The 8984-nt window shown below is 45.7% G+C and overlaps 1 protein-coding gene across 2 annotated transcripts in view; it reads left to right on the top strand.

The window, feature by feature from the left end:
• The first annotated feature begins 1441 nt into the window (after positions 1-1441).
• Positions 1442-8984, top strand: part of GOLM1 (golgi membrane protein 1) — a 117813-nt gene continuing 110270 nt past the window's right edge. Inside the window, exon 1 of one of the 2 annotated variants that reach the window (XM_024132873.3) lies at positions 1442-1559. The gene's annotated coding sequence lies outside the window, so the exon portion shown is untranslated. Of the gene's footprint in view, positions 1560-3205; positions 3381-8984 lie in introns of those variants that run through there. The other variant, XM_028494106.2, reaches the window with a different exon arrangement.

The raw sequence follows: 8984 nt of genomic DNA, 5'->3' as shown, positions 1-8984 counted from the left end.
CATGTGGGATCCTCCCGGACCGGGGCACGAACCCGTGTCCCCTGCATCGGTAAGCGGACTCTCAACCACTGCACCACCAGGGAAGCCCATGCTCAGCTTTTGAACACTTAGTCTGACCAGGTGGCAGTCTAACAATGGGTAATGAAAACATCATTTTGGAATATACTCGAATATCACTCTAAAGGGGTCATTATTGTCAGCTCATGATTCAGGTAAAAGGTTTTGGCTCATGAAGATACTTTTCCTGCAGTTAACGAGATCCACGCTCAGGTGGTAGTAAGACATCTTGGTCACCTTTTTGAAGGGGAGTCTGTTCTGGTTGAAAACAGTTTTGGCTGTGAGCATTCCCTCAGGAGTTTGCATGTGTATCTGCTTGTTTTTTGGTGTTGGGGTTTGGGAGGGGTGAGCCAAGGGACTCTTTCCCCAGGCACTAGAGCCAGGTAGGTTCAAAAAGAGATGGTTCTAGGAAAACTGTTCTCAATCCTGGCCACATGTTACAACTATCTGGGAAGCTTTAAAACAAAAATACCAATGTTCGGGCTCAGAACTCCAGAGGTGGGACCGTGGTATCTGAATACTCTAAAAGATCCCAGAGAATTCCAATGTCTGGCCAATGCTGTCAGGGTTAAGAACCACTGCTTTAGAATTTCCTAGTATGGTTATCCTATAGGTCGTTAGTTTTGTGGCATCTTCTCAGGCAGGTGTGGCTCAACAGTGCTTCTCAAACTTCCGTGTGCCCGAAGGCCACCTGGGCGCTGTTTAAAATTCAAATTCCCAAGCCCCATCCTTAGAAAGTCCTAGAAGGTCCCGCTTGCGCAATGCCCAGGAGTCTTCATTTTCTGTTGCAGGCCATCCCAGGGTTGCAACCCGACAAATTAGCGGTGAGAGATAACAGCTGTGGGGAGATCAGGACCACCTGCGAAGGGCTGGTGGAAGAAAAAGGACAAATTCGTGAGCACAGATCCCGGGACTACTGAGAAGGAGACGTGAGTATGACCAGGAGTGTGGCGCTGGGTGTGGTCAGCTCTGGGTTCCGGAAAATTCCCTCGGGGCGGGGGCGTGGGTGCTGGGGGGCGTGTCTCCCCGGGCCCGTGTCTCCCCGGGCCCCTTCTCTCCGCCGCCGCTTCCCACCTTACGCGCCTCCTCCGAAAGCCTCTGGACCGCTCTGCTCGGCTCTCTAGCCGCGACCAGAAGGCGCGCCGGGAGCCGCAGCGGGGAGGGCAGGGGCGGCTGGTGGCGGGGAGGGGGCGCCACGGGGGCTTCCCGGCTCCAGCCACAGGTCGGCCGCGGGCCAGGGCGCGCGCACCGGGAGGCCGGGCGTCCGGGCGCGGCCACGGCCTCGCCTCCTCGCGTTCGCGAGGCCGCCTCCTCACCGCGCCGCCGGCGCTGCCCGGGGGCGGGGACTCGCCGCTGCGGAGGCCGGAGACGCGGCGGCGCTGGAGGCTGCGCGGGGCGCGGAGCGGGCGGGAGCGCGAGGCCGGCGGTGGTGGGAGAGCGGCCCGGGCGGCCTGGGAGCCGGGCCTCGCAGCACCGAGCGGCCACCGGAGCCGCTGCAGGAGGTGAGTGGGCGGCGCGCGTGCTCGGCGCGCCCTCCGGCCGCTCTGGCCGCCTTACCTCTCCTTGTGCCTCCTCGGCCCCGGGCTCGCGCCCAGGGACCCCGCGCTGGGTCCCGGAAACACCCCCCGGCTTGCGCCCGGGCCTCAGCCTTTTACCGGAGTCGGCTCGGGGCCGGCCCCGCACCTCCCGCGCCGGAGCCTCCTTCCCGGGGCCGCCCCGACCCTCCGGGTTCCGTCTCCCGGGCTGGGCTCCCCTGCGGAGGCCGGTCTGGGGCGATGCGGGGCCTTTCTTTTTGTTCTTAGCTGTGTCACGCGCGTCGGCGCCCAAAGTCAAAAGCGAGCATTCTCCAAAGTCGCGCTAGTGCCAGCAGTGCGGGCGTGATTGGCAAGCGGGGAGGGCGGGCTGGCCGCGCCGCTCATCTCTTTCCCCTCAGCCCCGCGCGCGCTCGGGCCGCCGCGGTGCCCAAGTTGGCAGCGGTCGCGTCCTGGCAGGTGACCGGGAGCTTGACGCCGGGTTCTCGGTCTGCGAGCCGCCAGAGCTCCTCTGAAGCCCGTCTCAGGGATGCTCCGGGTTCTCCCCTGTACCTGTATTTCCCACCTTTGGCGGCGTGGAGGATCCACAGAACTTTTGCCCTGCTGTAAAAATAGTCTCCTGGGTTTCCATACTCTTTATATGTCACACCCTATTTAGTATTTTTAATGATTGTTTTTTTGTAAAACAAAACAGGCAAAATGCCTATTTTGATGAGCGTTCTTTTTAGCGGAATTTAAGAATCATTGTATTCGACACGTAATGGTGGTGCTTAAGATATCCCGTTTACAAATTTGAAAAACCAGGCTCGTGTGGCTTTCACGGTTTTGAGATTTCCTTTGTCTGGCTTGTGGTCTTCAAGGCCCAGTTGCCCTAAATTATGCAAATATTGAGGGACATTCCTAGGAGCAGAGTAAGATGTCCAGTAGCCTGCTTAAATATTTAACAGCTCTAGAGTGACTCTGTTTGACTCATGGCCATGAGATTCACTCAAGTTTGGCAGTTTTAGTATTTCTGAATTTTTTTGTAACGTGGGACCTGAGAAGTGGAATCTCTTGTTGGTCCTTGTGGATCTCCTAGGGGATCCCTAGCTCCTGCTACTTGTGTTAGAGAAGATTAAGCCAAGCTCATGCTATCGTGAAGAATAGTTTTACTTTATTTGTAAATAGAAACCAGTAACTTGCTAAGGCTTGCTGTTCTTAGGTCAGAATAAAGTTTTTAAGGGGTCAGTGGTGAAAACATTGAGTTCTTAGGATGTTTAAAGAAAACAGGTTAACTCTTCAAGACGTATTTTGTTCTCCTGTGAAGATACCACTTTTTTGGGGGGTTTTTCTCAAAAATGAAAGACCAACGATGAGAGGAAGGAATGCTGGGGGGGTGTCAGATTTTCGGGACGTTGTCATTAGGAGCTAAGGATGCCATCTGCTTTCTAATTGCTGGCCCTAGTTCCAGTTATTGATGGGGGAATGAAAAGATTTTGCATTTATATAGTTTTTTTGAGGGGTGCGGCTGAAACAGCAGTGAGGATGGTTGACCATGTCAGGCCCAGGGCTACCTTCAGTCCATTTATGTGGCCACCTTCCCCCAGCAGGGAGGGAACTGCTGACTATACTGAAGATCCTGTGAATGTTGCAAGCTGGCTTTCTGCATCTGAAGCACAAAGGACAGCAGAGCCTGGGGAAATTGCCTCTACCGGGAAGAGTTAGAAGGTGGTGGCGTGTCGCTTCAAGCCAGCTGTGCTGCGTGGGGAACAGGATCCCATCGCGGGCAGTTTAGTGAAAGGGAGCTTGGAGGTAGTGTGATTCCTGAAGACCAGCCCTGCTTCTAAACAGGCCTGGGCTGGCCGGGAGAGGGGGAGGCAGGGACAGGGATGAGAGGCTCTGTGCCTGGGGTTTAATTCAGTTGTATTATTGTTGTTTTTATTTTTCTTTAGAAAAAAATAAGGTGCTTTAGGAAAAGATTAATTTCTTTTTTAATCACCTGAGAAATGGGAAATAACATCTGTAATTGGGATAAGAAAAAAAAAAAACTTTTTTTTGTTTAAAAAAAAAACTTGGTTAAAATTATTTTCTAAAAATTCACAGAAGTAAAAGGAATAGTCTTGACATGCTTGCTCCCCCAAGATGGTCTTAGATTGTGATTTTCTTTTCTAGACTTTTTCAAGTTACTGATGAAATTATATTGAAAGAGAGACTTGGCTTGAAGTTTAAGGATTATTTCCAAAATTCCTAGAGAGCCTACTTTGCTTCACAGAGAAATTTCCTCCATTTTCAGGAAAAAAAATGCATACCTTCTCAGATTTTTACATTTTGATCTTATTTTCCTTAAAGGCTGCATTAATAGAACTTCCTCTCACTCAGGTTTTGAAGATTAATTAGTGCCTGACAGGAAGAATATATATGTAAAAATACTATATAATATGATTATAGTGATATATATTGTAGTTTGCTGTGGTTTCCAAGCTTTTTTGCTCATTCTTGTTGGTAAAAAAAATTTTAACACCTAAAACGAATACAGTGTAATATGTCAATTATATCTCAATTAAGACCAATTTTTAGCACTCCTCATGTGTTTGTTACTTAATTGTAAATTATATACATGTGCTGTCATTGTTTTCTTGTATCTCAAGATTCAGTGTACACTTAGGGATGGATTCACTGTTAATCACAGTGGAGGTAAAACCCTTTTTCATATACTCCTTGAATTTTGAGTATTTTTGGCCTGGTTCTTGTCAGATCTGAGTAGATCATCATTGTTTTTACTTTGTGATGTGGCTCAGGTGAAGCTGACTCAGGGCGGGAAGTGTGTTCCCAGCCTTGGGCTTGTGTTCACCTCTGCTTGCGTTTATTAGTGTAGCTTTAATTTGTGCTTTTTGTAGGAATCTTAAAGCTATTCATATCCTCTGTGGGGTTTAGTTTAGTTATAATTTGTCCATCTACCTCATTGTGCGCTTGCCCAAGTCAAAGGAGTGCTTCAGGCATCTCAGAGGGCTGGTGACAGGTGACCCTCGACAGAGGGTCTTTGTGAGGATGCAGTCAGTCAGTTCCTGCTTTTATTAGAACTATTAGTATTTCATGGTAGTATAATTAGTATAGTGTAACATAGTGTAAAATAATTAGTATATACATAATATGTTTAACTTGTTATATGTAATATTTATATTACTAAAACATAGTTGCTGTTCTACTTTTTGGATAAAAATAAATGTAACTTCTAGGATTTTTTTCCCCAGCCAGGTGGAGCATCTTTTACACCTTCTAGGATGTATGCACCCTGCTGGTAGACAGTTGGTTCTCTCACTTTAGCTACACTCTCAATACCACAGCGGTTCCTTTCAGTTAAGTATTTACTTGGTGGCAAGTAAATGCTCTCATTTAATTTTCACACCAGCCTTGGAGGACAGACCGCAAGGTTATCCCTTTACAGATGAGCCCAGGAGGTTGGGAGGAGAAGAGGAACTGCCCCGTCCCCAAGTCAGAAATGTGTCCTCACGCTGCGCTGCATCTCCTCTCAGTTACCTGCCCAGGCTCAAGACAGGGACCTGGGTCTTCTTAGTGTCCCTGGTGGTGGGGTCCAGCACAGAAGGGAGCCTTGGAATGTATTTGAATGAGTTCAGTGTATTTCTCTACTTCATAATACATATATATGTTGTCATTGTTTTGTTTTAGAAGCTGTAAAATACTGTGATTTAATCTGGGAATGCTACAAATACAGCTTCAAAACTTGCTAATGTTACCATTATACATCTCCCTAACATCTCAATTTTTTATTGTTACTGTTTGGCTTTTGTAGTAAAGGTACACTCATTGAGGAAGAAAAAATGGTATAAAGCAAAACAATGAAAGCTTCATTCCTCTATACATTCTGCTCCCTTAACTACAACTTGTATATATCCTTCCTTATAAACATTTGCTATACATTTTCTATGGTGGAAAAATATATTGATATATTGAGTGTATTTTAAAAATTTTTTCAACAAAAGCAGGATATGATAATTACTATTTTGTAACTTCTTTCATGTAACAGTTTGTATTTTGATCATCCGTTGCTCCATAACAAATCATCTCCAAGCTTAAAACCATCATTTTATTATTGTTCCTGATTCTGTGGGTTGACTGGGCTGCAGTCTTTTGAGGCCCAGTTGGGCTGGAACTTCAAGATGGCTCATTTGCTATTACCAGTTTTTAAAGTATTGCCTTGGTGAATTCTTGGACAGAATTTTAATATACTAATGATTGATTTAGAAAAATTTTTTAAAACTATTTCTGTGATTTCAGTGCTGTCAGAACTGGAGGGTCTAGCCCATCAAAATGCTCTCTCATTTATATCTGTGTAGCAGATAGATGATTCCTTATCTTTCCTCTGTGTTTTCTGTATCAGTGAGGGAGGTCCTGTAGAAGCCATGTTGCTCTGGAATTAGTGATCACTTCATTCTGATTAAAGAAGAGGTAACCTTTATCCACAGGTGAACAGTGACTTTGAGATGGCCAAAGGGAGAAAAGACCCTCGACGGAGAAGTTACTTCAAATGGAGTCCATTTGGGGTTACTCTTTACCTCTTAGGGAGGTAAAAAGAAACCTTATTTCTCTAGGACACACAGTACTAGATAGGTTTAGGGACAGTGTTTGCAACTGCAGATGGAAGGTGTGAGAAAATAGTAGAATAAAACAGAAGGCCAAAGGCCATGAAAGAGCTGGGAGGAAAAAACTCAAACTCAACCTTTAAACAGTAGGGAAATACAAATATTTCTCCAAAGATAAACAACACACCCCCTCCAACATGTCTTTCTGCTTTTTGAAAATAAATGAGTGCAGCCAGAACAAGATTCACTTGTCAGACTTGTCCAGTGAGCTCTGGAGAGGACAGTGGTTCTCAACCTTGACCTGCATCAGCATCACATGGAGGGCTTTTAAACACAGACCCCAAGTCGCTGACTTGGTAGGTCTGGGGTGGGCCAGAACATTTAAATTCCTAACATTCCAGCATGATGCTGATGCTGCTGGTCCAGGGAACACACTTTGAGAACCACTGAACTACAGCAGGTGTCTAAAGTTACAGCAGACCTTTTCTGTAAAGGGCCGGATGGTATTTTAGGTTCTGCAGGCCCTGTGGGCTGCGTCACAGCCACTCACTTCTTGTAGCCTGACAGCGATAGACGATACGTAAATGAATGGGCATCGTTGTATCCTAATAAAACTTCATTTAGGGACGGTGAAGTTTTAATTTCATATATTTCAGTACTTTTGATGTCATGAAATATTATTATTCTGATGTTTTCACTTAAAAAACTTAAAATCTGAGCTTTCAGGCAGTGTACAGAAACAGGTGGCTGGCAGGATTCGGCCCTTAGGCTGAAGTTTGCCAACTCCTGAGCTAGACTAGACTAGGAGGAATTTGGGAACGCCTGCCAACGTGTAGTCTTGGTGTCTGTAGGGAAGGTGGCCCTTCTTCAGAAAATCAAGTGCTGGAAGAAACACAGTGGAATTTGGTTCTCCTCTTTCATTTTCATTCATTTCAGTTTTTGGTATTTTCACTGCATAGCGCTAAACATGCACATTAATTTTTAGTTTTTCTTTTTAAAACATTTTATTGAGTATAATTGACATAGCATTAGTTTCAGGCATACAACAAAATGATTCAATATTTGTATATATTGTGAAATGCTCACCACGATGAGTCTAGTTAACATCTGTAACCACGTAGTTAACGAATTTTTTTTTTCTTGTGATGAGAACTTTTAAGATCTACTCTCTCAGCAACTTTCAGATATGCAATACAGTATTATTAACTACATTTACCATGCTATTAAAGGTTTTTCTTTCTAAACTGTTAGCTTCTAGAATTGGGGAAAAATTGGAGGTTGGGAAAGTGAGAGGAGGAGAATCTGTGTACTTCCTAGTAAGTTTTTAAAGCAATTGAAGGAGAATACAATGGACTTGTCATTTAACTCTAATGGTTTAGAGCAGGACTTGGCAAAGTTTCCCAAAGGGAAAGATAGTAAATACTTTTAACTGTTTCAATCTTCATAATAACCCTATGAGTAGATCCCCATCTCAACTTTTCAACTCTGCCTTGTAGCTAGAAAGCAGCTGTGGGCAGTACTTCAAGGGCTGGGCATGGCTGTGTTCAGCAAACCCTTATTTACAAAACGGGCCACCAATGGCCTGTGGGCCTTGGTTTGCTAAACCCTGCCTTGGAGACATTCTTGGGATGGAGTAGAATATCTCTAAACCCTCCAAAAAAATGCTGAGTGGGGCATCCTCCAGTCTGCTTGCTTCACTATAGTGGCTTCTGAACTCTGGGCAGGGCACCTCCGGCTCTGGCCCTCCGCCATCCCGGTGAAGCCATTTCTTCTGCAAAGGAATAAAGGTGCGGCTCCGCTGCTGTTTGGAGAAGCTGCGTTGTTTCTGCAGTGATGACGTTGGTCAAACAAGCCAATCCGATTTGATTGCTCCCATATATTTGCCTATATGATTAAAAACCTCTGTGTGAAAATGAGGACATGAAAAAGTTATTTAACTAGGAGGTTCAAGGGGCTCATGCATTTGGCCAGTTGCCCATTTTCTTATGCTTTTTCTTTTTCTGAAAAAAGTAATTAGAGGTCTCTGTTTGCTTATAAAAATTTTTGTCTTACAAGCAAACAATTTTAACCAGTAGATTGAATTTTTTAAATTAAGCTGGTAGAAAGAATCTGTAGGTTTTTTTTTTTTTTAATGACTCTTTCAACTTACCAAGAAACTCTTAGTGCAGACACACACCACTTTCTTTCATTCCATGGAAACCTGGAATTTCACCGAGTTTGGCTGATTTAGGTTAATCTTTTTCAGTATGTCAGGTGACTGTAATCAAATATGAGACAGAACACATTCTGAAGCCTAAATTATAACCATTAATCTGTCTGACACAGTCTGTCTCCCACCCACTCCCATCACCCTCCAGTCCACATAAATTCTAAGGTGGAGGAGAGGAAGGCGTTTGAAATGTTTGACAGCTGGAAACTCTGGCTCCGAGTTCCTGCCCTCAGTCTTCATCAGGCTTTGGCATTTACCACCTGTGTTTGTCCCTTTGTCTTCAGCAGCAGGGTTCCTGCAGTCCTGGAAGTCCGTGGTGAGGCATGTTGCAGGCCCAAAGGCTCCCTGTTGGCCCTCCCTTCCTCGTGGTCATCTTCTTACCTGGGCAGCCCTGTGTCCATTGGGAAGTCCAGGGCTCTCCTAACTGTCCCTCTGGGTGGCTGCACACCGTCCGGCTGGCCAAGTGCTGGGTCACAGTGACGGGCTTCTGTTCTGAGACTGTACTCAACTTCCTGGAATCTCCCTTTTTTTTTTTTTTTTTTTTTTTTGCGGTACGCGGGCCTCTCACTGTTGTGGCCCCTCCCGTTGCGGAGCACAGGCTCCGGG

The sequence above is a fragment of the Physeter macrocephalus genome, chromosome 9, assembly GCF_002837175.3.
Source record: "Physeter macrocephalus isolate SW-GA chromosome 9, ASM283717v5, whole genome shotgun sequence".
NCBI classification, from domain to species: domain Eukaryota; kingdom Metazoa; phylum Chordata; class Mammalia; order Artiodactyla; family Physeteridae; genus Physeter; species Physeter macrocephalus.
This window is presented reverse-complemented; position numbering and strand designations above follow the sequence as displayed.